At 33.5% G+C, this 25,643-nt stretch overlaps 1 protein-coding gene across 1 annotated transcript in view; it reads right to left on the reverse strand.

The window, feature by feature from the left end:
* LOC114335697 (serine protease filzig) overlaps nucleotides 1–25,643 on the reverse strand; it is a 379,563-nt gene that overhangs the window by 298,067 nt on the left and 55,853 nt on the right. The window lies entirely within an intron of this gene.

The following is a 25,643-nucleotide window of genomic DNA, read 5'->3' on the forward strand; positions in this document are numbered from 1 at the left end:
TGTGTTAATTTACAAATGCTTCGTAGATTAAGTAGCTCATTCAATGATCGTTTTTAGGGGTGCATAAATGTGTTAATTTTATAGATTATTTCATTCATAAGAGATTCTGACCAATAAAAAGCTACAGAAATCTAAATTAAATCGATAATTTTTGATAATTTCCCGTCGTCAAGTATATTACGTCAGATGCCCTTCGTTGCTACGAAAAAATACATTCAGTGACATCAATGACAATAACTGTTTTAAAAAGTATAAAAGTGATGACTTTCAACCGTCAAATTAATATTGATAACAACTGTTTGTTTAATTGTACTAATTTGTACTTACATAAATTAATTACAATAAAATTTTTATTTTGAACAGTTTTATTCATGAAATAATCGCAACAAATTGCACTCGATCACTAAAATTAATATAGAATTTTAGAGCTTTTGTGCAATTACTACTGATAATTTTGAACGCCTTATGTAATTAAATATTAAAAATATTTTATTAAAAGTAGCTTCTAATTTTTTCATGATTTTTTGCAAAATGTATTACTGATAAATTAGGTTTCGTTTTTATTTGTTACATTGTTACATTTACATACAAAAGTAGTGTTTAATTGTCTTTACAAAATGTTGTATTTTGTGTTTGTGTGTTTTTTTGTAAAATTTATTACTAATTTTCTTTGATTATTTGTTGCATTTACATAAAAAGATAGTCTTTAACTGTTTCAAAAATGTTGCATGTTGTGGTTGTGTTTTTGTTTGTAAAATGTATTACTGGTAAATTCTTTTTATTTCTTTATTTGCTACAGTGTTACATTGATTACCGGATTGATAATCGGTAATCGTCAATTGTCAATTCAGTCATGGCTTACTTAAAATTTAGATTTTAAACATCTAAAATAATTTTCTATGAAAAATGAAAATATCTCGAAAACTAATTTTGGGCATAGGGAATGTTATATTAAAATTAAAGTACGGTAATGTTACTTTTCAATAATGATATACCATACAGGATGTTCCATTTAACTTTACTGAAAAAATAATGTACTTGCCTTTTGACTCACCCTGCATTTGATATAACGAAAATTAGCAATGTCAATAATTCTTGAAAATTTTGACAATAAACAAAAAAATTTGGCATTAATAAACTATTGCTGTTGTGCTTATTTTTATTTATACAGGGAGTTGAACTTGTTACGATTTTCATATAAAATTGGTTATAACTTTGTAAATATCCTGTATAACATTAGAAACCTTTATATTTTTGTGATGGAGAAGTTAACAGAATTTCGAATATAAAATAAGATATAGGGTGTTCCATTAAAAAAAAACATAAGTTTGGTCTGCCTCTGTGTTATCGAACACCCTGTAACATTCTAACTAATTTTGTAATGTGAAGCTCAATGGTGGCTAAAATTTTTGTTATTACCTTTTATTGCTATCTATTACTATAGCGGAGCTATTGAGCTTTACCCCACTAATCAATCACCCTGTATACCAGTTTATAATAAACTCACCGCACAGTGGTGAATTTTGCCGAAAACCTGGCCAAAATGCAAAAATTTAAGTTTATATATTCCGAGAAATTTTATATGAATTTTGCTTTGTAGGTTTCTGAGGATCATAAACGGCCATTGAGGGTAGAACAATAATACACGCATGTCACATATTTTTATTAATGTAAAGTTGGGATTGAACGGAAGCGGACCGAACAAAATTAAAGTGTGTTACACAATTGAGGCATTGTTAGGTTTTCGTTTAAAACTATAGAAGTGTATTATTTTGTTATTTTATAGTGGATGCTATTTCTGGAGGTAAGTGGAGTAGTTCTATATACTTTTTAGGTTCTTTTTCCTAACACAAACTTTATTTACAACATATTTACAAAATGATGGCAAGAATGTTCAATCGTTTTCTGTTACCAAGTTTTAAAATTGGAAAAATAAAAAAGTCAGCTTTCACCAGCAAATATTTTTTGATTAATAAATAACTCAATATGTATATAAATATTTCTCAAGAAATCATCTGCAACCAGTTGCAAACTTAGCGAAATTCTTAATTTTAAAAAACTGTAGCACGCTGGAGAATTTCTACATTAAGAAATTTGAATGTTATGGTTAGTTAATAAAGTAAGAACAAAATGTGAAGCAGCTGATCCAGTAAATTTACAGTTTTTTTTTAAACAAGAATAGCCGTTTTTTGTTATTTTTTTGCTTTCTTCTTCTTTTTGTTTTATCTTTAATCCTTTTACCTTTATGTATAAATCTAACTTTTTGCTTTCTTATTTTTATATTTTTTAATAAAGTTGGCCATGTAAGTCCAAAAATTTTGCCTTTTTTTAAAATAAAATGCATAGACAATACTTTATATTGAGAAGTCAAAAATAGGAAGGTCAACTCTTAATACATCTTAATGGTTTTGTAAAAGGATCAGATTAATTATAACTATTACCTACCAATGTGTGACTTCTTAACACAGAGTTACGTTTATGCATTTCACTTTAAAAAAATTAAACTTTGTGTCTCACACGACCAAAATTATTAAAAAATATAAAAGTAAGGAAGCAAAAACATAGGATTATACATAAGAGTAAAAGGACTTCAAGATTAAGAAAAAGAAGAAGAAAGCAAAAAAAATAACAAAAAACGGCGGCTCTTGTGTAAAAAACTGTAAATTTACTGGATCAGATGCTTCATATTTTGTTCTTACTTTATTAACTGACCATATAACATTAAAGTCTCTTAGGGCCGGTTTTTCAGTGCTGGGTTAACACAGATTTTTCGGTCACCGAAATTTTTATGGTTAATCAGTTTTTCAGTACTAGGTTATCGCTTAAACCCGTTTAAGTTGACCAAGATTTTAACCGATACTCGCTATCATAGGTGGTTTAACTCCGAATTTTCCGACAGACGTTTATCTATATTTGCTGACAGAAGAGGTTAGTTAAATTATGACATTTTGTGTTATCGAGGGAAATATTGTATTATGTATTATTATATTCTTGATTATATCTTCATCATCAGATGAAGAATCGGAACTTGAATGCATTAATCATTTTTGTAATGTTATGTTATTTGTTATTTATAAAATAGGTTATGAAATTCTATTTTGTTTATTTTTCTGTCAAAAATCTATAGAATTGCACATCTTGGTTTAAAGCACTGAAAAACGATATAAGGGTTAAAATATTGGTTAAAATTTAAACTAGGTTAGCTAACCAAAATTTTAACCGCTCACTGAAAAACCGGGCCTTAATGTACGAATTCTCCAGCATGTTACATTTTTTAAAAATGAAAAATTCCGCTAAGGATGCACCTGGCTGCAGATGATTTTTTGAGGAATATTTATATACATTTTGAACTATTTATTAAGCAAAAATTTCTTTGCTGAGCAAAGTAGACTTTTTTACTTCTCCCTTTTTAAAACTTTGAAAACTTAAAACGATTGAAAATTCTTGCCAATATGTTGTAAACAAAGTCTATTTTACGAAAAAAGAGTCTGAAAAGTATATTAGAATACTCCACTTGCCTCCAGACATAGTATCCACTATAAACTAACAAAATAATACACGCCTATAGTTCTAAAGGAAAACCAAACGATGCCCCAATATTATTGTATAACACACTTAATTTTTATTTGGTCCGCTGTCGTTTAAATCACAACTTTACACTAATTTAAATATATGATCTTATAGGCGCCTATCACCATGGGCACGGCCACGGCCCCTTAGCTTTTCTGTTGATTTAAACTATAATATATTGTCATCCAAAGTATACAAAATTTAATGTGCCACATATTCACGTCTGGCCCTTCCCCTAAAAATTTTTTAGATGGGCGCCCATGCATGATCTGCTTGTATTGTTCTACCCTTAATGGCCGTTTATGATTTTTAAAGGCCTACAGAGCAAGGTTCATATAAACTTTCCCGGGGTATACCATTAAACTTAAATTTTTACATTTTGGCCAGGTTTTCGGCGAAATTCACCACTGTGCACCGGCACAAAATTCCGCCAACCAAAATTTTTGTTTAAGTTTTACAATCTATAACTTTATCACCTGTACTCCGATTTTCAAGATTCTTACAACAGCTTGTAGGTACATGTATTGGTGTCGTTTTGGTATTATTGCGGTAACAAAAATTTTTTGCTTATATGGCATTATACGGGGGTGAATGATAGCGTTGTATTTTCTCCTAATTTTAAAAAATTCTGTGGAAAAATTGAATGGCTGATTTTGCTTCATACTGCTTTTGTATTATTCTGGAGGTATCACTAATGTTTCTTTTTTTGAATTATCCGAATATCTCTTTTCTTGTACGAGCTGTAAATAAAAATACTGATTTGAAGGTTTATTTAATTAAAAATAAGAAACGCAATAAAATTAACAAAACAAAACAAAATTAACAACAAAACATAACAATTAAATAGAGGGTATGTCAACCTCTTGCAACAACGACTGCTCAAAATCTGTTTGGCATCGGATAAAGATGTGTTATCCTGGCCTGGGAAATAGCCCGATATCCCTCTACCAGGGTCATAACTACCAAATTTTCTGGAGGCCTAGGATAACGGCGAATAGCTTTTTTTAGTTCATCTCATAAATGCTCAATAGGAATGAGATCTGGGCTGCATGCGGGCCATAGTAATCTTCTCAATCCGCCCTCTATTTTATAAGTCAATCAGTGTTTTTATTTACAAAAAATTGTACAGCTCTTACAAGAAAATTCGGGTAATTCAAAAAATAAAATTTTAGTGATACCTCCGGGATAATATGACAGGACTATGAAACAATGTCCATTCACCCCTCTATAATGCCATGCAAGCAAAATTTTCTTGTTACCAGAATAATTAAAAACGATATCAATTCACGTACCTACAAATTGGTCCAACAATCTTGAAAATCGGAATACAAATAATAAAGTTAGAAATTGTCAATCAAAAATTTTGGGTGGCGGAATTTTGTGCCAGTGAGTGTATGTCCCTCTTGCTCAATTATCTCATCTTATTTCTTTTAATGATCGTAAATACACATTTTACGACCAAACAAAAAATTGTTAGTTACACAAAAAATACATTTTAGTCACAACTGAAAATAGGCGGGTGGCTTTTGTCGAAAAAGGTCGATTTCATACTCACAAGCAAAAACTTGTTTTAATCGATAGATTGTGCCATGTGTGAATCTACTTAAAATTTTCAATGGCAACCGATTTATTTGCTTATTAACCATTTACCATTTAACAATTTACCTATTAACAATTTTGAAACAAATTATCGAAAATATTTTTTTCGTTTCGAACTACCTTTTATCTTAATAGGTAATTTGGGATATTTTAAGACCAAAGCTGTTTTTGTGATTTTTTCACAAAGTGATAAGTACTTAGTTACTTACTTATGCCATTCTCTTATATCCTACGGTGTCGAGGTTAAATGTGCTTACTTTAAGCGTAAAATGTAAATAAACAATGAAAACCGTTAAAAAAGTAAATCTTATAACTTTCGTTTTAAAATAACCCAAATTATTAAGAAAGAAAAATATTTTCCACTTCTTTTTCCATTTCCTTCATTATTTCCCAATTATTTACGGATTTATTTTCTTCTCAAAAATATTTTTTTATGATTCAGTATATAGATAAAGAAGACTAATGCCTATGTTTATATTTCTCTTAATATGGTTTCCTTTAAATTTTATTCAATTGATAAATAATGTTGTTACCGCTGCTCAAACTTGCTTTTTATGCTGTCCAAAGCCTTAGATTTGTCACTGATTAACTTGGGCGATGAAATCAACTTTCTTAACTTCTAACGTTTAAAGAAGTGATAGCCAACCTTCGATAGACGAAGGCACAATAAGAAGAAAAATAACCTCTAACATGGCTACTTAGTATCCATTCTCAGCACTTGTTAGCCCTTCATCGCCAAACGGCTCATCAGACATTTATTTCTTTTTTCTTTGTCTTTTTTCTGAGAACTCAAATGGTCTATCATTCATGCTTGCCAAGAATTTACCTTCAGTAATGGCGTCAGATGGAGCAAACTACCTGCTAGACTTCAAGAACGTCAAAAGACCTGGAAAGATGCGAGCAGCCAAATCTATTCTCAGATTTTTTCTTTGCAAAACATCATTGACATGTCTGATCTTTTTCAACAAAGCATGCCAAAAGCATTCCAAAACAATGAATTCAAGTTTCCTAATATTTTTCAAAAGGAATCTGGCCTTTATCATAATTTGAGGTATTGAAAGATCATGGTTTTTGAGATCTTCTAGGGCCTGCACAACGTTAACGTAATGTTTGTACACAGCTTCGATCGCATCTAATCGTTCAGATCATCTTGTCTCGTTTTCACGTTTTAATGTTAATGACAACTATTTTCATAGAGCTTTCCAGTGTTAAGTTAAAGCTATAAAGAAAAAATACACACTTCAAAATTCCGAAAAATTTTTAGCTTTAGCACTTGCCACAATAACACCAACTAAATGGAGTAAATGAGCTGCACATGAGAAGATAATATGCTAGCTCATTCTCTAGAAAAAAAAAAAAAGAATGTGTGTACTTTGTACGCACGTAAGAAGCAAGGGCGGATCCAGGACAGGACCAATTTTCGGGAGGGGCCATGAACTTTGGGGGGGGGGGGGGAATTTTTAAAAATTAGGTTTACAATGGTAAGTTTTAAGGCACCACTTTTACGTGTGTGAAAAGTGCCTTAAAATTTACCATTCCTGCCGTAGTACCGATCCCTACACATTTCTTCGGATCCAAGTGTAGTTCTTTCAACAAGTTTAATAATACCGTTTTTCCCAATGCTTCTCCTGTCAGACCTTGTTCTTCCCTCTTTCTTGATTTTCGGTAATTATTTTTAGGTTCTCATAATAAAGCGTCAATGAACGACAAAGTCTTCATGAATGTTGTTATTGTATCAAATATCTGTTGTTGTATATCAAACTTAGGGAAAACTTTTCCACGTGGGATACGTCTGTCGTTTCGTCAAATATGACAGAGTAATAATTTGCACTTTAAACCTCATCCATTATTTGTTCAATTATTTCTTCACCTTAACATTCATTGATTTTGACTGGTGCAACTAATGTATGTTGCTCAGAAAGATGCTGTGGATAGGTGTTATTTAAAAGTCTTATCTCCTGATGCGATTTTAAACCTTAAGAATTCCCCTCGTTGCTAGGTCCAGCATCTTCGTCCAGAAGCAGAAGGCCATCATCACGATGGTCTCTTAGAGGAATATTTTGTCGACCTATAACAGGAACACTATAGACCCTACTCTTGGTCATAGTCTTTCTTTATTTTTTTGTATCTGTTTAGACCTATGTGAGTCTATCTGGTAAATGACTGATTTTTGAGAGTTGCGATAACTTTGTAGAAAATCCAGCTCAACCTGAACGCACTCCTTGTGGTATGATGTTTTTTCATGGGTTTGTATGGTTCCGTCTTTGCTCATGAGTTTGGCGAAAGATGTTAAAGGTTTAGTGACAAGGCTTTGGGCTGTTATCCCTTTATTGTGACCATATTTTTCATTAGAAAAAAAACGCAATATTTGTCAAACCATTCCTTTTCACTGTGCGAAATTACCATCCAACTCCCTTATTCCAAGTGCTAGTGACTCAAGTAATGCTTCATTTCTTTTTTATTCTTTGTGTGTATAGAATATGGAAATTGATACGATTTTGATGGCTGCCAAGGTCGTTCTAACAATTGACCCTTTGTAAAATTATCAACATTTTGATTTATAAAACATCCTGTCATTCTTGAAGCTTCCATTATTGCCTTTGTTCAATTGTAGTCCAGAAAACATATTTGTCCCGTTATGTACATATATATGTGTTTGAAATTAAAAACATTTGAACTGCAAATATTTAAATTTATATTTTTTTAAATTCTCGGAGGGGGCCATGGCCCCATGGCCCCCTCCCTGGATCCGCCTTTGGTAAGAAGTTATACTTCTATTATATGATTTCAACGAAATCAATATATTTTAAACAGTTTATTTATATTTAATTTAAATATTAAACTAATTTTAATACTTACTTCTTTCCAAAAATTTTTATTAAATCCATACCAAAAATTAAAAAAATAAAACACAAACAAACACATTGAAAAATACCACAAAGAAATGATTTCTGAACAATAATTATTGTTGCCAAAAATTTTAACTAAATACGTATTTTCTGAAAAAAGTATAAAATAATATACTTACAATCATAAAATCTATAAAAAAAATTAAAAAATAGTAACTTTCATTGGGAATTGAACCAACTTCCCGCCGATCCCGCCGATCGAAAATCAAAGCGCTTTCCCACTGCGTCAAATTCGCGTATCTGTGATGTAGGAATATACACCAACTGAACGTTTACACTATAAAATTTTTTGATAGTTGTTTATTACTTATACGAATTTAATCAAATTAGTTTCATTTTTGTGAAATTAAAGGTATATTTTGTGGAATAACAATATATAAGGTGAATAGTGGTAGAAATTTTGATGGTAATCAAATTATGTAAAATCAAAGCATGACATATACTTACTATTTTGGTAGGTTCATTTTAAATTTTCCAAATAAGTTGGTACCTATGTGATTTTTTATTAGTATACTGAAACATTTACAATTATTACGTACCTATCGCTTTTAAAAACTATTTTAAAAGTCACTACAATTATAAACTTGCTTTTTTTCTGCCATCACAAGAAAAAAAACTAATATACACAACATTTTTGTTTATCTATAATCTCCATATTAAACAATTATTGACAGATGATTTTAACACCCAATTAGATCCCGTATAACGTTTGAGCGACTAATACCATTTAATACCATACTGTCGGTGTGCGCATGCGCCAGGGAATTTAAAAATTCACCCTCGTGTCTAAAGAAGTTTAACTTCAATAATCTGGACTGATTATTCCCTACCATATTTGTCCCAGTTTTGTAGGATTAGCCCTACAGTTCTCCAAGTTCTATCTTTGTATAACTTTTTTCTAGGATTTCCTATCTGAGAGCTTCTCTTGTTTTATCACTACTAGGAAAGAACCAACAACATTTTCCTCTACCTTCAATATATTTTTTCACGCAACATACTACTTGAGCCATTCTCTTGGCCAATACTCACTGTGCAGTACTCGCTGATATCCGGAGTACAGTCAAATATTAAAGTAAAATTTTTCCCATGCAAATTATTTTGTATGGACAATATGTCATATGTCATTGTATGCCGTATGTCATTGACAATAATTTCAAGGAATCCATTTTGTACTTTATTTGAAAAATACAGGATTTGCCCTCAATATGCAGTTGAAAAACTTATTGATGTAAGATATGTTGATAGAGGATATAACAGAAGGTGAACTCTACGTCAACCAAACCCCTGTAGAAGAAGTGACGCATTACAATTACCTCGGTATCATCATAAATGAAGAGTGGACCAACAACCAAAAGACAAGAAAGCGCATCGGAAAAGCTAGATCCACCTTCAACCGGACGAAGGACTTCTTTAAAAGCTGCAACCTCTCTCCTGGGATAAAAGTAAGAGTGCGTTTCAGATGTAGTAACTTCTCGGAAAATATTTATAATCGCATGGACTAACCGAATCAGAAATTAGAAGGTCATCAGATAAATGAATAAAAACCGAGAGGTACTGACCCACATCAAATCTCGAAAGTTACAATACTTTGTGTACATTATGCGAAGTGAATCCAGATATGCTCTATACATCTATGCGAAGGGGTAGTATAAGATCACAAACCTAAAAGCGTCTGACCTGGAGCGGGCGGCTTCAAACAGCGTCGGTACTCACAATGAGCGGCTGAATTAAAAACTCACCAACCCGCCTTGCCAGCGTGGTGTTTCAAGGCAAATACCTCAAAACAAAATGTCAGATTTTAAAACAAAAGCGGATGTACCCCAGGTGAGTATAGCGAGAATCGAAACTTTCACACTGATTTATCAGTCTGTCCCAAGGATTCTGGGGGGGGGGGACAAAAAACTGACGACGCGAAAGACGAAAAAACCTCTAACACTCTTTATTTGTACCTACAATGCCAGAACAGTATTATCTGAAGAGAAAGTCACTGAAATGGAAATTGAGATGTCAAAAGTAAAATGGAAGTCAAAAGTAATTGGAGTCAGTGAAGTAAGACGACATGGAAAAAACCTGACAACACTAAAATCAGGGCATATATTTTATAGTATAATCAGTGAAACCAAATCAATCGGGGGAGTCGGATTCTTTATACACAAAAGACTTGCAGATGACATAGTAATTACAAGAAGTATATCCACAAGAGTGGCCTCTTTAATCGTAAAGCTAACCCAAAGGTATAAAATAAAGATTATTCAGGTATATGCAGCAACAACGGACCATCCGAATGAGGAGATTGAAGCCTTCTACGATGACATCTCAACGGCACTGAAAGAAACACTAACACATTACACGATTATATGTGGCGACTTTAACGCAAAGATCGGTCTAAAGCAGGATGAACAGGAAACAGCACTACGTAAATTTGGATCCAAAGGCAGAAACGAGCGTGGACAAACACTACTAGAATTTCTATTACAACAAAATATATACCAGATGAATAGTTTCTTCTCTAAAAAGATCACAGAAGATGGACGTGGAAAAGCCCAGATAGTACGACCAGAAACGAGATAGATTAGATAATCAGTGACAAAAAATATATATTCAACGATGTCACAGTGCTTAATAGCTTTACCACAGGCAGCGATCATAGAATGGTAAGAACAAAACTAAAATTAGACTTAATAACAGAAAGATCCAAAATGATTAGGAAGAAAGCCAACCCAATATGAAACGACCCAACGAATTTAAATGAATACCAAGGCAATATGAATAAAATACTACAACAAAATGAATGCATGAATAATGTAAATGCCCTAAACGAAAATATCGTAGAAGCTATTCGAGAGGCTCAAGTAAAATTCTGCCCTAAAAGATGCTAAGACGAAAAAATAACCATTGAAACAAAGCAACTAATGGAAACTAGAAGAAAAATCAAAGGAAACGGAAGCATTGACGAAGAAGAACTGCGAAAAATAAACAAAGAAGTATCAAAAGCTATAAGGAAAGATTTAAGGAAATTTAAGGATGAAAAAGTCCAGCTAACTATAGAAGAGAATAAAAGTCTGAAAGTCCTCAGAAGACCGCTAAACAATGGAAAATGCGAGCTACATAAACTAAAGAACAAAGAAGGAGTCCCCACATCAAATAGAGAACTACTACACATAGTTGAAGACTTGTATCAAGAACTATGCACAAGCCAAAGAGAAGACCAAAAAATTTGGAAGCAGCTCTATCACGCAAAATTATCAACCAGAGTTCAGAGCTCATGCCAGAGATCACATTAAGCGAAATCCAGGACGCAATGAATAAGATGAAAAAGAACAAAGCGCCAGGAGAAGATGGAGTCGTAATAGAAGCTATAAAGATGGGTGGACGTGCCCTTCTCAACCAAATAAAAATTTTGTTTAACCTTTGCTTAACAGATTGTTGCATATCGGAAACATGGACCAATGCAGTAACAATTTTACTACACAAGAAATGAGACAAGGCGCACCTAGAAAACTATAGACCAATCAGCTTATTGAATCACATCTATAAAATGTTTACCCGAATAATTACGACAAGACTAGAAAAAAAGTTAGATTTCTACCAACCCCGAGAACAAGCTGTATTCCGCTCAAAATTCGGAACAAACGATCACCTACAAACAGTAAAAACCTTAATAGAAAAGTCGATAGAATATAACAGACCACTGGTACTCATCTTCGTAGACTTTCACAAATCCTTCGACACTGTGGAATTAGACAGCACTAAAAATGCGAGTGGCACTAAGGCGCATGGAAAGATCGATTTTCGGCGTGACAAAAAAGACAAAATAAGGAACCAAGACTTAAGGAAAAGAACAGGTATCACTGATGCCGTTGAACGTATAGCCAAGGTGAAATGGAATTGGGCAGGTCACATAGCGCGACTGAAAGACTCAAGATGGACCAGAAAACTAATTTACTGGCGCCCAAGAGAAGACAAACGCAGCAGAGAATGATCACCAACACGCTGGATGGACGACATTAACCGAATATCAAAGAAATGGCAACAAGAAGCACAGAATCGTGAAGAGTGGCGAAGAATGGGAAAGACCTATGTCCAGCAGTGGACAGAAGAGGTTGCATGATGATGATGAGATTACCAGCTATCTCTACTTCTTTTTGGTGGTCTCCCCGGTGGACGCTTGCCTGCTGGTTTTCCTTCTAGAGCAATTATTGGTAGTCTGTGCTCGTCCATTCTTTTTACGTTACTGAACCATTCTTTTCGTCTTTGCCTGACCCATCTGACTACATCTTGCACGCCACATTGTACCCTGATGATGTTGTTTCGTATTATATCTCTTTTTGTCTTCCCTGCTATTGCTCTTAGTGTTTTCATTTCGGCTGTTCGTAGCATGCTTTTGGTTTTATTGGTGTCTTCTCTTGATTCAATGCCATAGGTCATAACAGGTCTGATGCAAGTTTTATAAATTCTAACTTTGCTGTCCATTCTCATATATGGGTTATTCCAGACCACATATCTCAAACATCCGGACAAGACAGCGGCCGTGTTAATTTGTCCTCTTAGGTCTTTGACTGGGTCATGATAACTTGATAACTCTACACCTAGATATATAAACTGCTTTAGCTCTTCTATGGGGTTCCCCTTTAGCACAAGCTTGCATCTAATTGAGTCTTTCGCAATGGTAATGCATTTTGTTTTCTGCGTGGATATGTTCATGTTGAGTCGTCTACATGTTGATATAATGGAAAAGTTGTCTTTATAGGTCATCCTCGTCGTCTGCTATCAGGGCTGCATCATACGCATAGCACACTCTACTGATTCTACTGTGGCCGAGTCTGTATCCTAGTTGTGCGATTCTACATCTTCTATTATTTCACCCATTACCATATTGAATCGAAATGGACTGAGGCTGTCTCCCTGCCTGATTCCTTCTGGTGATGGCATGTTGGCCGTAGTGGTGGCGTTTGTTTTAATTTTTGTCGTGTTGTTATTGTTCATTTGTTTTATGACTTCAACAATATTTGCCGGTATCCTTTTTTGCTTAATTTTCTTTATTATATCGCTAAGTCTGATTCTGTCAAATGCTTTCGTTAGGTCTACGAAGCAAATATATGCAGGTTTGTTATATTCTATCGACTCCCCTTTATCTTGTTTCATGACAAATATTGCGTCCGTCGTCAACCTGTCTTTTCTGAATCCTTCATGTTCTTCTCTGTTCTTTATCTGTGATTCCAATTTATCCTTGAGTATGCCTGTTAATAACTTCATTGTCGTATTTAAGAGAGTTATTCCTCTGTAGTTGTCCAGGCATGATCATTGTCCTTTCTTTAAAATCGGTATTGTTATACTGGTGTAAGAATCTTGTGGTATCTCTGCTCTGTCTAAGATTTTGTTAAACAATGTTTTGAGACAATTAGTGAGTTTCTGATCGCCGTATTTTAGCAGTTCCTTCGGTATTTCATCAGTACCTGTCGATCGACTATCCTTTAAGATCTTCATTCTCGCTTCTACTTCAGTTTCTTTGGTGATATACCTGTCTTCTCTATTGTAATCGTGTTCGTCATTGGCGTCTTCACCTTTGTAGAGTTCACTCAAATATTTTCCCGTCTCAATTGGTATCCCCTTTGTCTGTACAAATTTAGTTACTGGTTTTTTCTGTTTTTTGGCATTTTCCAAACTTTCCTCTGTGTGCCATAGATGTCGTGATCCATGTCACTTGTGAACTTGATCCAATTTTCTCTTTTTATTTCTCTTAATCGCGAATTTATTCTGTTTCTTGTTTCTATATAGATGGCGCGTTGTTCCTGCGTTCCAGTGCTTTTGTAACACAGATGGCATTTTTCTTTTGTTCTGCGAGTTCTTTGACTTCTTGACAAAACCACGGTTTGTTGTTTCTTATTGCGCTGGTGTTTGTTTTTCTTTTGCCTATAGACTCTTCCGCAGCCTGCTGGATGCAGTTTTTGATTTCATTCCAGCATTCTTCTACTTCACAGTTTTGTGCATGTTAATGTTTTCCAATTTGCTTGTCAGCCTACTTTCATACAATCTTTTTGTGCTCTCTGAGGTCTACTGTATTTAATAACTTTCCATTGAATGGACTCCGTTTGTTTGTTAAGACTAGGATAGCACCAAAAATGCAGCGCAATACCGCCTTCCAGTGAGACAATTAATGGATCTGGTTTAATTGAGGAGTTCATTTTAGGTAAATTTTTTAGTGAGTTTTGTCAAATTAGTAAGTCCCTCTTCTTTATATGATAATGTTGTCTATACTACGTACCTAGTGTCACTAAAATAAAGCTAATACATTTTGGAACAAAATCAGAAATCAAATTAAATTAAAGCCACCCCTGTACTTTTTATACTTTATCAACTTATGTATCGGGTCATACTTTTAGTTTTATATTTTTTTGCTTGCCTTTGGCTTGGTCCAATTATCCTGACAAACTTGGTACAAAAGCGTTTTTCCTCGTCCCATTTAAAAGCTTTTGGGGTGTGTATTTTAATTCAGTACAGTATAAAAAACTGGAATCTATCTATGCACGTTTAGAAAAATTACTAGTTTTTCACTCGCTGTTGTACCCATTGTTTTCGACTAGACCCATAAAGCTGTATGCAACTAGCATTTCACACACGCTTTCAAGTTTTTCATTCGGGCTTTCCACAACGAACGATATTGATTTTCTCGCTTAGAGGTTACCGTGCACACCTGAGCGTCGTCAGGCTACAATTTCCTCTCGCAGTTTGATGCGCTGTTGTGACGCTCACGTCAAAAATGAAAAAGTTATGCCTTTCGTAACTCAATACTGGTTTCATCCTGTGTAATTGGAAAAAATATCAGTTTTACACGTCACAGACACTTCTTTTTAATTTAATATTGTATGTTTGGAAATTATATACTTTTGCTAGATGAGTATCTTTGCCCTTTTTAATCACGTGTAATAGAAAATACTGAGATAAAAGAATGAATAAAAGTTCAATTTTAAATAAAACTTGAAAGACCAAAATTAATTCGTGTTTGTTCTGTTTTACAGCAAGTATAAAGAAAATAATTTTATAGAAAATTTTAAATATTAATCTGTTAAGTTTTGACAAACTGTTAGCACGGTTGAAAATGAACACGCTTTTGCCTGGTCAGTTTACGATATAATTTCCAATTTGCTTTCCACACATTTTGTACCGGTTTGGTAACATTTTACCCTCATTTTTTGACTCGAATACACGTGTTTTTTCCGGTTTGATAAAATATGTGGTCTGAAAAAAATTTAATAATAGAAATGTAAAATATACATGCGGACCAATGTAAAAAAAGGTTATTTCACATTTGTCTTATTACCGGCGCGCCGCGGCGTGAGAAATACAAAATAAGATTTACTATTTTATTTGAGCATAAGCCACAATTCGAGTTTGAAATCAAGTTTACTTGACGTTTCGACTTTTACTTCGGAAATCGTTATCAATATAAAAAACATTCATAAATTACAAATTTAACTTTGTTTTTGGTGAAGCAACGCAGTTGGAACGAGCAGATAATATAGGTATTATAATTGTGTCACCGGAAAGCGAAAAAGGTAACGCACAACTTGGAAGAACCTATAGATTTCTACCTTCGTTTCTGGTGAAGAAACGCAGTTGTAACAAGCAGATATATTATAATTGGATCACCAGAAAGCGAAAAAGGTAACGCACAACTTGGAGGAGCCTATAGTTTTCTAACTTCGCTTGTGGTGAAGCAACGGAGTTGGAACAAGCAGATATATTATAATTGGATCACCGGAAAGCGAAAAAGATAGCGCACAACTTGGAAAAAGCTATAGTTTTCTAACTTCGTTTCTGGTGAAGCAACGCAGTTTAAACAAGCAGATACTTATATTGTAATTGTGTCACCGGAAAGCAAAAAAGGTAACGCACAACTTGGAAGAGCCTATAGTTTTCTACATAACTTCGCTTCTGGTGAAGCAACGGAGTTGGAACAAGCAGATATATTATAATTGTGTCACCGGAAAGCAAAAAAGGTAACTCACAACTTGGAAGGACCTATAGTTCTCTAACTTTGTTTCTAGTGAAGCGACGCAGTTGGAACAAGCAGACCTATTATACTTCTGTCACCGGAAAGCGAAGAAAGTAGTCCCTGAAATTTTCAGGACTATATATTTCAGGATGTATAAGCGAATGGACACTAAATAGAAGAACAAAGAATGGAACAACCACATAGCAGAATAGAGAGACACGTGTGGTCAAAATAGCAAGAAACAAATCACCAATCGATAGAAGTATCGGCCGACCAAGCAAAGGATGGAGTGGATGAAGAAAATATTTTAATTCCTTGGCAACAGCTGGCCAAAATATTGCCGTCTTTAAATGTATTATCACTGTATATTTTATTTTCAAAATTAAAAAGTCATGTCAGACAAGTTCTATAAATTTTTTATTGTGCAAATTTTTCTCAACATGTATTCCCTCTATCCATAACCGCTATGTATTCCCCCAATCCATACTCTACCCGACAAGTCGCACCTTGTCGTATAAAAAAATACGTGACTGAACCGCGAGGTAATAGCAATATTCACACTATCCATAGTAGTCTAGTAAAATAAAATTACACTACATGTAAATCAAAATGTAAATTCGTACAGGTTGAAACAAATTTTATATCAAAGTTTAGGTGGGTACAAAAGATATTTTCAAGAAAGTTTCCAAATCATACAAGGGGATCATTGTTTAAATAATTAAAAAGGGGTCATTTTTGCAAAAAAATTACTTTTTTAACTGCTGAGGTCATTAAATTACTAATGAAGGTCTATAGGATTGTTTTCTGTAAAGTTGAAGGGTAAATATTTCACATGTCTTACTAAATTAAATTTGACCCCCTATTTATTTAAATAATTATACATAAATCTTTAAAAATTAATTTGCAAAAAATTATTTCTAGCGTTTTAAATAAGCACTATAAGATATCTTATTTTACAGAATAAGTTGTGATATGTTATCAGTATTAAGCAAAAAAAAAATTGGTCAAAAAATATTTAATATTTTTTGAGATATTGAATTTGTTTATTAAATGTTACTATATTTTCAATTGCAAAAACGCGGTTGTTGCCAAAGAAATATTCACCTGTATTAAATCTTATTATTTTTATTTTTATGTATATTTTCGATAAATGTATTGATAAATTTAAATTTCAATTAAACTGCCCCCTAAAATTGCATTTGAAAATAATTCAAATTTGTTTATAATTTCTTGTTTTAATAACGTCGCGGTGATTAAATATTTTAAAATTCCGTTTTGATAATTGGGTTCCTGGGAATTTTTGACTAATTAACAATTTTTTTTGTCTTTCTTTCCTCTTCTTTTTTTTTTCTTGGTATTGTATTACTACGGGCCCTTTTAGGTTAAGTTTCATTAAAACGGCATAGTTATTTTGATTCATTCATTCATTCATTTTAAACTTCCAATATCTCTCAAACTGATGACTTTATCAATACCAATAAAGTTATTTACATACAAAGTATTGGAGAATCGAAAAATTTCGCTACAATAGTAATTCACTCAGTGGCGTAGAATTTGGGAATGGTCAGTCATTCACTATCCCCTGTCGTACGTCCCTGGCACTAGCTAGAAACGTTTATTGATCACAATTTAATAGGGTGTATAATGGCCACACTTTCTGCCAAGCATGATAAGGATACGTCAAATAGTTTTAAAGTACTTGGTAACAATAATTTTTAAATTTTTGAATAAAACACCCTGTAACTCAGTAATCAGCCACATTTCATTTAAAAGATTTTAGTTAAATCTTAATATTTTTAGGTCTAGAATCTACAACTCAGAGATTCGACATTCTTAATAAAATTAACCCTAAGAGGGCCCGTAGTAATATAACTCCAAGAAAAAAAAGAAGAAGAAAAAACGACAAAAAAATTTTGTTAATTAGTAAAAAAATCCCAGGAACCCAATGATCAAAACGGCATTTCAAAATACTTAATCCCCGCGACGTTATTAAAACAAGAAATTATAAACAAATTTGAATAATTTTCAAATGCCCTTTTAGGGGGGAGTTTAACTGAAATTTGAATTTATCAATACATTTATCGAAAATATACATAAAAATAAAAATATTGAGATCTTAAGCAGGTGAATATTTCTTTAGCAACAACCGCGTTTTTGCAATTGAAAATATAGTAACATTTAATAAACAAATTCAATATCTCAAAAACTATTAAATATTTTTCGACCAATTTTTTTTTGCTTGATACTGGTAACATAGCACAACTTAGTCTGTAAAATAAGATATTTTATAGTACTTATTTAAAACGATAAAAATAATTTTTTGAAAATTTGTTTTTAAAGTTTTTTATATATAATTATTTAAATAAATAGGGGGTCAAATTTAAATTAGTAAGTCTTATGAGAAATATTTACTCTTCAACTTTGCAGAAAAAAATCCTATAGACCTTCGTTGGTAATTGAATGACCTCAGCAGTTAAAAAAGTAATTTTTTTGCAAAAATGACCCCTTTTTAATTATTTAAACAATGATCCCCTTGTATGATTTGGATACTTTCTTGAAAATATCTTTTGTACCCACCTAAACTTTGATATAAAATTTGTTTTAACCTGTACGAATTTACATATTGACTTTTTTTTTATTTTATTACGCTATAGGGTATTCGAGACGTCGCGTCCCCGAAAAATACGTGGCCGATATTGAACGCAAAGCTTCGGGAATGGTAGGTTAACGTAACGGAAAGTGGGCATATACTATATGATTTGTATTTAATAATATTTTATGGAAATGAAATGCCCCGGATATGGAAAGTAAACGGAAGGTATAGTGAGAATCGACCCTAATGCCTCCCTCGTGCCAAACCCCATGCGAAATCCAAATTGATTGTCGCACATGTTTCTCTCGCATTCTTTGTATAAATATGATGATGTACAATTATTTTGAGTAAAATGTTATATATCTTTCTGATGTATTACAAGTCTTTCTCCGCTATTAAAGAATACGTTTTATCTGTTTATCTGTTTATTTACTAGGTCTAAGTTGATTAGCGTTGCAGACAAACAACATAAATATTGTTCGTTGTTTAAAATTTGCTGCCTATTGACCTGTTTTTTAAATACCTTTATTTGCTACGCAGTATGGTTTGCAAATATGTGTTATCACATCATCTCCGCAGATATTTAGAGAAAATTAGCTACTAAAATACCGTTGGCTTTGTATAACGTTTACAGTTCTACCTACATTGCTTTTTTTTTTACTTTATTGCTGTTATTTTCCATGAACGCGTTTTTAGGAGGTTTTTGGAATCCTCATCTGTTTCGTCCTCTCATCTCTTTTTTGGTCTTCTAACAGGTATTTTTCCTGGCATTCTTTCATTTAGCAATTTTCTGGGGATTCTATACTCATGCATGCGGACGATGTGCCCTGGCCACCGTAATTTCTGCAGTCTATTAGTGTGTTGTACTAGTGTTGGTTCGCTATATTGTTCGTATATTTCTTTCTTATATCTAATTCACCCGTTATTATTTTTGCATATTGGGCCCATAGTATGGTATAGTTAGACCCAAACCCAGACATCCAAAGTGAAAGTTATCCTCCAACACCAAATTGTTCTATATGGTCCACATAATGTTCAGAAAAAAGTCACACCATTTTGAGCGTCGAGTTTGGGGGAGGAGAGGGGGGAGAAATCTGCAAATTCGTAGTTTTTTAGGTTTTTCGTCAATATTTCTAAAACTAAGCGGTTTAGCATGAACAACCCTCTACACAAAATTGTTCTACATTAAATTTGAAATAAAAAAGGCCCTATGCATAACCCTTCTAAAATGAACGGTTCCAGAGTTACGGAGGTAGTATAGTATAATTGGTCCAAAAAAAGGCCTAACCCAGACATCCAAAGTAAAAGTTTTCCTTCAACACCAAATTGTTCTATATGGTCCACATATTGTTCAGTAAAAAGTTACACCATTTTGAGCGTCCGGTTTGGGGGGGGGGGCGGAGATGGGGAAGAAGTCGGTAAATTAGTAGTTTTTTTACGTTTTTCGTCAATATTTCTAAAACTATGCTTTAGCGTTTTAGCGTAAGGAATGTTCTATAGAAAAATATTCTACATAAAATTTAAGACAAAAAAGGTTGTATACATAATTGTTATAAAATCAACGGTTCCAGAGTTACGGAGGGTGAAAAGTGGAGGTTTTCGATACTTTTTATATTGACCGATTTCTCCCCCCTCTCCCCTTCAAACCCGACGCTCAAAATGGTGTGACTTTTTTCTGAACATTATGTGGACCATATAGAACAATTTGGTGTTGGAGGATAACTTTCACTTTGGATGTCTGAGTTTTTGGTATAGTTATATCATAAATATTGCCCAAAAAATATAAAAAGTATCGAAAACCTCGACTTTTCACCCTCCGTAACTCTGGAACCGTTGATTTTATAACAATTATGTATAGAACATTTTTTGTTTTAAATTTCATGTAGAACAATCTTGTATATAACATTCTTTACGCTAAAGCATAGTTTTAGAAATATTGAGGAAAAACTTAAAAAAACTACTAATTTACCGGCTTCTCTCCCATCTCCCTCCCGAACCGGACGCTCAAAATGGTGTAACTTTTTACTGAACAATATGTGGACCATCTAGAACATTTTGGTGTTGGAGGAAAACTTTTGCTTTGGATGTTTGGATTAGGCCTTTTTTTGGACCAGTTATACTATACTACCTCTGTAACTTTGGAACCATTCATTTTAGAAAGATTATGCATAGGCCCTTTTTATTTCAAATTTAATGTAGAACAATTTTGTATAGAGGGTTGTTCATGCTAAACCGCATAGTTTTAGAAATATTGGCGAAAAACTTAAAAAACTACGAATTTAACGATTTTTCCCCCTCTCCCCCCCCCCCCCCAAACCCGACGCTCAAAATGGTGTGACTTTTTTCTGGACATCGTGTGGACCATATAGAACAATTTGGTGTTAAAGGATAACTTTCACTTTGGATGGCTGGGTTATGCCATCTTTTGGATCAACTATACTATACTGCCAGTATCCTACGTAATATTTACTTTCAAACACGTCTAATGCATTGGCAGATTTCTGTGTTATAACCATATTTAACACACATAACTTACTATGGGCCTGATTATTTTCTTATAAACCTGTAGTTTGGTTTTTCGGTGTACGTCTCGCGATTTGAATATGTGGTCGATCGCGAAATAGGCTTTATTTGTCGGCATAAGCCTTCCATTTATTTCCGGTTCTTCTTCATTGTTTGCGAGGAGGTCCATTCCAAAGTACACGAATTTATTCACTTGTTCTATATCGTTTATAAAGTGATCTTATTGCGACTATCTATTTGATCTGGTTTGTGTGAGTAATTTTGTTTTATTTGTATTTATTGCTTGCCCTAAAACTTCTGCGCTCTGTTTCCACTTAACGTAGGTTTCTTACGCCGCATTCATTGTTTTCCTCATTATGTTTATGTCATCTGCGTATGCTGCTAATTGGGTAGATTTGTTTGTAAGTATGTTATTTTCGCTCTCCGTCCACCGTTTAATTGTATGTTCAAAAACACGATTAAAAAGCGTTGGAGCCAGTCCGTCCGTCGCGCGTCGCCCTGTTTCAGTCCTTGCGTTATCATAAACGCAACAGTGATCTGTCCTTAAATACATACAATGTGCTTCTGTTTCTGTCATTATCATCTGCTCTAGTCGTGTTAATTTTTATAGTATGCCAAATTATTGCAATATATTAGATAGTATTGTTCTATCTATTGGATCATAGGCTTGCTTAAAATTTACAAAGACATTGTAAACGTCTATGTCATATTCCCATGATTCAGCTAGTGTTTGTTTAACTGTAAATAGTTGGTGGATGATATATCTATTTTGCTTAAGCCCTGCTTGATATTCTCATATTTTGAGTGAGAGATTGAAGTATTCGATTAATAATGTTTATGGGTACTTTGTATCCCGCACAAAGTAATGAGATGCCTCTATAATTCTGACATAACTGTTTGTCTCCTTTATATGAATATAGCAGATTATACTTTTCTTCCATTGTTGGAGGATTTTTTCTTCTCTCCATATTTCTTGTTGAGCTGGTATATCAGTTGTGTCAATTTTCTTTCTGTTGCTTGAGGAGTAGTTAGAATAGAATAGAATAGAAATATGCTTTATTGTCACTGAAAATTTTAACAATTTTATGGACAAAGCTTACATACAGTCAAAAGAAAAACATAATATAAATAACAAATAACAAGTACAATTTACTAAAATTAGATAAATCGTCAATAATGTACAGTATAAGATATAAAAGCCAAGACAAAAACAATTTATTGCAAAATATATATAAATTGCAAATTGAACATAAAACAAATAAAATAAAATAGGTACAACATAAGGAACTGACAAGTTTATGCTACTGCGCATGGAACCCAATTTTCTTAGTTATTCATTAAGAAATTCTTCTATTGAATAATATGGTCTTTTGGTTAGATAGGCTTTTGTCATTTTACGGAACTTAGGGAAAGATGTTGCAGATTTAAGTTGTAACGGAAGATGATTGTACAGTTTCTTTGCGGAATATAATATAGATTTCTTTACTAACTCAGTGGATGGAATCGGTAAATAAATATCAAAGATTGAATTTCTGGTGGAGTAAAGATGATTGGGCCTTGATGGAAAGACATGAAGGTGTTTACGAATTAAACAAACCGTTTCTAGAATATATAAAGATGGAAGTGTTAAAATTTCGTGACCTCTGAAGTAACTTCTGCAATGTGTAGATCTTCTGAGGCCAAACAAATATCTTATTGCTCTTTTTTGCAATCTAAAAATGACATCAAATTGAGCAGCTGTACTAGAACCCCAAAAAGGAAGACCATATCGAAGATGAGACTCGAAAAACGAAAAATATGTTATTTTAGAAGATGCTAAATTGAGTTCCCTTGAGACAGATCGTATTGCATAGCAAGCTGAGGCGAGTTTCTTACTTAACGAATCGATATGAAGGGACCATTTGAGGCTGCTGTCTAAAAAAATACCAAGAAATTTTACAGAATCAACGGTACTGATCTGGCTGTTATGAAGTGGCAAAGGTTGAAGAGCTCCTTTATAGGATAACGCTACTGTTTTATTTACGTTAAAAGAGAGTAAATTAGAGTCAGACCAGGTCTTCATCGTCAGTAGATCCGAGGTTATAGTTTCATGAAGAGATGCAATAGTTGAGTTGCTCCAAGTGATACTGGTATCATCAGCAAAAAGAAAAATTTTCCCATTGATTTTTAAATTAGTGATGTCATTTATAAAGATAAGGAACAGTATAGGACACAATACTGAACCTTGTGGTACTCCACATACGATGTTTTTGAGACTACAGTCATTATCATTTGCTCTAACTAGTTGTTTCCGATTATTCAAGTAGGATTGGAACCAATTCAAAGAAATACCTCGAATTCCATAGAAATTTAGTTTTGTAATCAATATGTCGTGATTTACACAATCAAAAGCTTTGGCATAGTCGCAGAAAACAGTGGCAGTATAAAGATTATTGTTTAGTGCTTGGTAAACCTCATGTAGTACAGAAAACATGGCATCAGTGGTACATTTATTTGTTAAAAAGCCGAACTGATTTTGTGATAAAATGTTGTTATCAACGATAAAGGACATAAGTCGAGTTTTAATGAGTCTCTCAATAATTTTGGAGAGTACCGGTAGTAAGGCAATAGGTCTATAGTTGCAGGCATCAGATTTTTCGCCACCCTTATGAAGAGGAATAATAATGGCTGTCTTTAGGCACTCTGGAAATTTACCTTTTTCGAAGGAATCATTAATTAGTGAGAGGAAGATTTCCAACACATTTTCTGTGAGATTAGAGAAAATTTTTATAGATAGTCCATCAGTACTACAGGATGATTTGCTTTTGATACAATTGATTGTTTGGATAAGTTCAGAGTTATCGACTGGTCGTAAAAAGAATGAATTCGAGACCTGTCTTGAATTAGGAAGATAGGAAATGGGATCTTGTTGCGGCAAAATTGTTGATGTTATATTTTTACTCACATTAACGAAGTAGTCGTTTAGACTTTCAGGATTTGGAAGGGAAAATGATTGAGCTGTGTGAGTTTTATTTCGAAGATCGTTTATTATAGACCAAGTTTCTTTTGCAACACTTTTAGAGCTTCCCAGACGATTTTGATAATAGGCTTTTTTTAGCTGACCTGACAAGTTTTAGATATGTTGTCCTGTACTTCATGATATATTCAGTGACAGTAACATTGGTAGTAAATTTCTTGATGTATAGTAGTGAACGCATATTCTTAGCTGATATGCGAATACCTTTCGTAACCCAAGGTTTCCGATGTTTTGGCTTAATAGGAATTAGAGGAAATGCCTTATTGAAGATGTGGAGAATATTATCTAGAAAAACACTGAAATTATAGTCCACGTCTATAGAAGGAAATTGCCACTCAGAAGTTAAGCATAAATTTTGAAATTTACGAAAATTCTGGGCGGAAAAAATCCTACCTAAACGTCGGGTTTTTGAGGAGGGTTTGCTGAAGATGTTAAACTTCGTATACACTGCTTCATGATCAGATAGTCCCGCATTAATAACTGTAGAGCAGACATCAAGGGGTGAGAAATCTGAGACAATATAATCGATTATGGTAGATGTAGTTTTTGTGATCCTTGTAGGAGAATCAACGTGCATTGAGAGACCATACGATTCAAATATGTTTGCCAGGGACACTTGGGTAGCACTAGCAGCAGCATAATTAATGTTAAAATCACCGCATAGAATTTTTCTGCTTTTATGAGGCAGGTCATCTAACAAATTTAGCAGGTTCTGAAAAAATAGTTCCACGGTAGAATCAGGTGATCTATAAATGCAAATAATGTAAAGATTAAGATTTTTATTACAAACTAAGGAAAACTCAAAGAAGGATTCACTTAACAAAAAGTCATATTTTGTTACCAGAGAAAAATCGTTATTTCTAGAGAGAATCAGGGTGCCTCCATGAGCCGAACTTGGACGATCATACCTCGCAATTGTGGTATATTTTTCTACAAAAAAAGGCTCGTTGACTTCAAGCCAGTGCTCTGTAACCGCAACTATCGGAAGAAATCCTAATTCCTCCAGAAACAAAAATAATTCATCAGTTTTATTTCTTATAGAACGAAAATTAATCAGAACCATGCCAAAGTTGTCATCACTAAAATAATTTGAGGTTTCTAGTCCCTCAGAACACGTCGTGTTGTTTAAAAATTTCGCTTTGGAGAGCCAGTGGAATAATAACTTCGGTGACATTCCCTTGACTTTTGTAGGTGTATAATTCTTTCCGAAGTGAGATAGGACCTATAAGCGGCAAGATCAGCTTCCACTTCAGCTGGACCAATTCCATAGGCTTGGTTAAATTCTAGAAGAACTTTTCGTAGTTCTTCAGTCTTAGTAGATAGTCCTTCGGAAGCCAAAAAAGTTTCACGCTGGTGTTGGTATATCCGTCGTAAAATACAGAAGCAGGCTGATCGTGAAGAAAAGCAAGATGTAGTTTAATTGCCTTTAAGATGTCC

The sequence above is a fragment of the Diabrotica virgifera genome, chromosome 6 (genome assembly GCF_917563875.1).
Source record: "Diabrotica virgifera virgifera chromosome 6, PGI_DIABVI_V3a".
NCBI lineage: Eukaryota > Metazoa > Arthropoda > Insecta > Coleoptera > Chrysomelidae > Diabrotica > Diabrotica virgifera.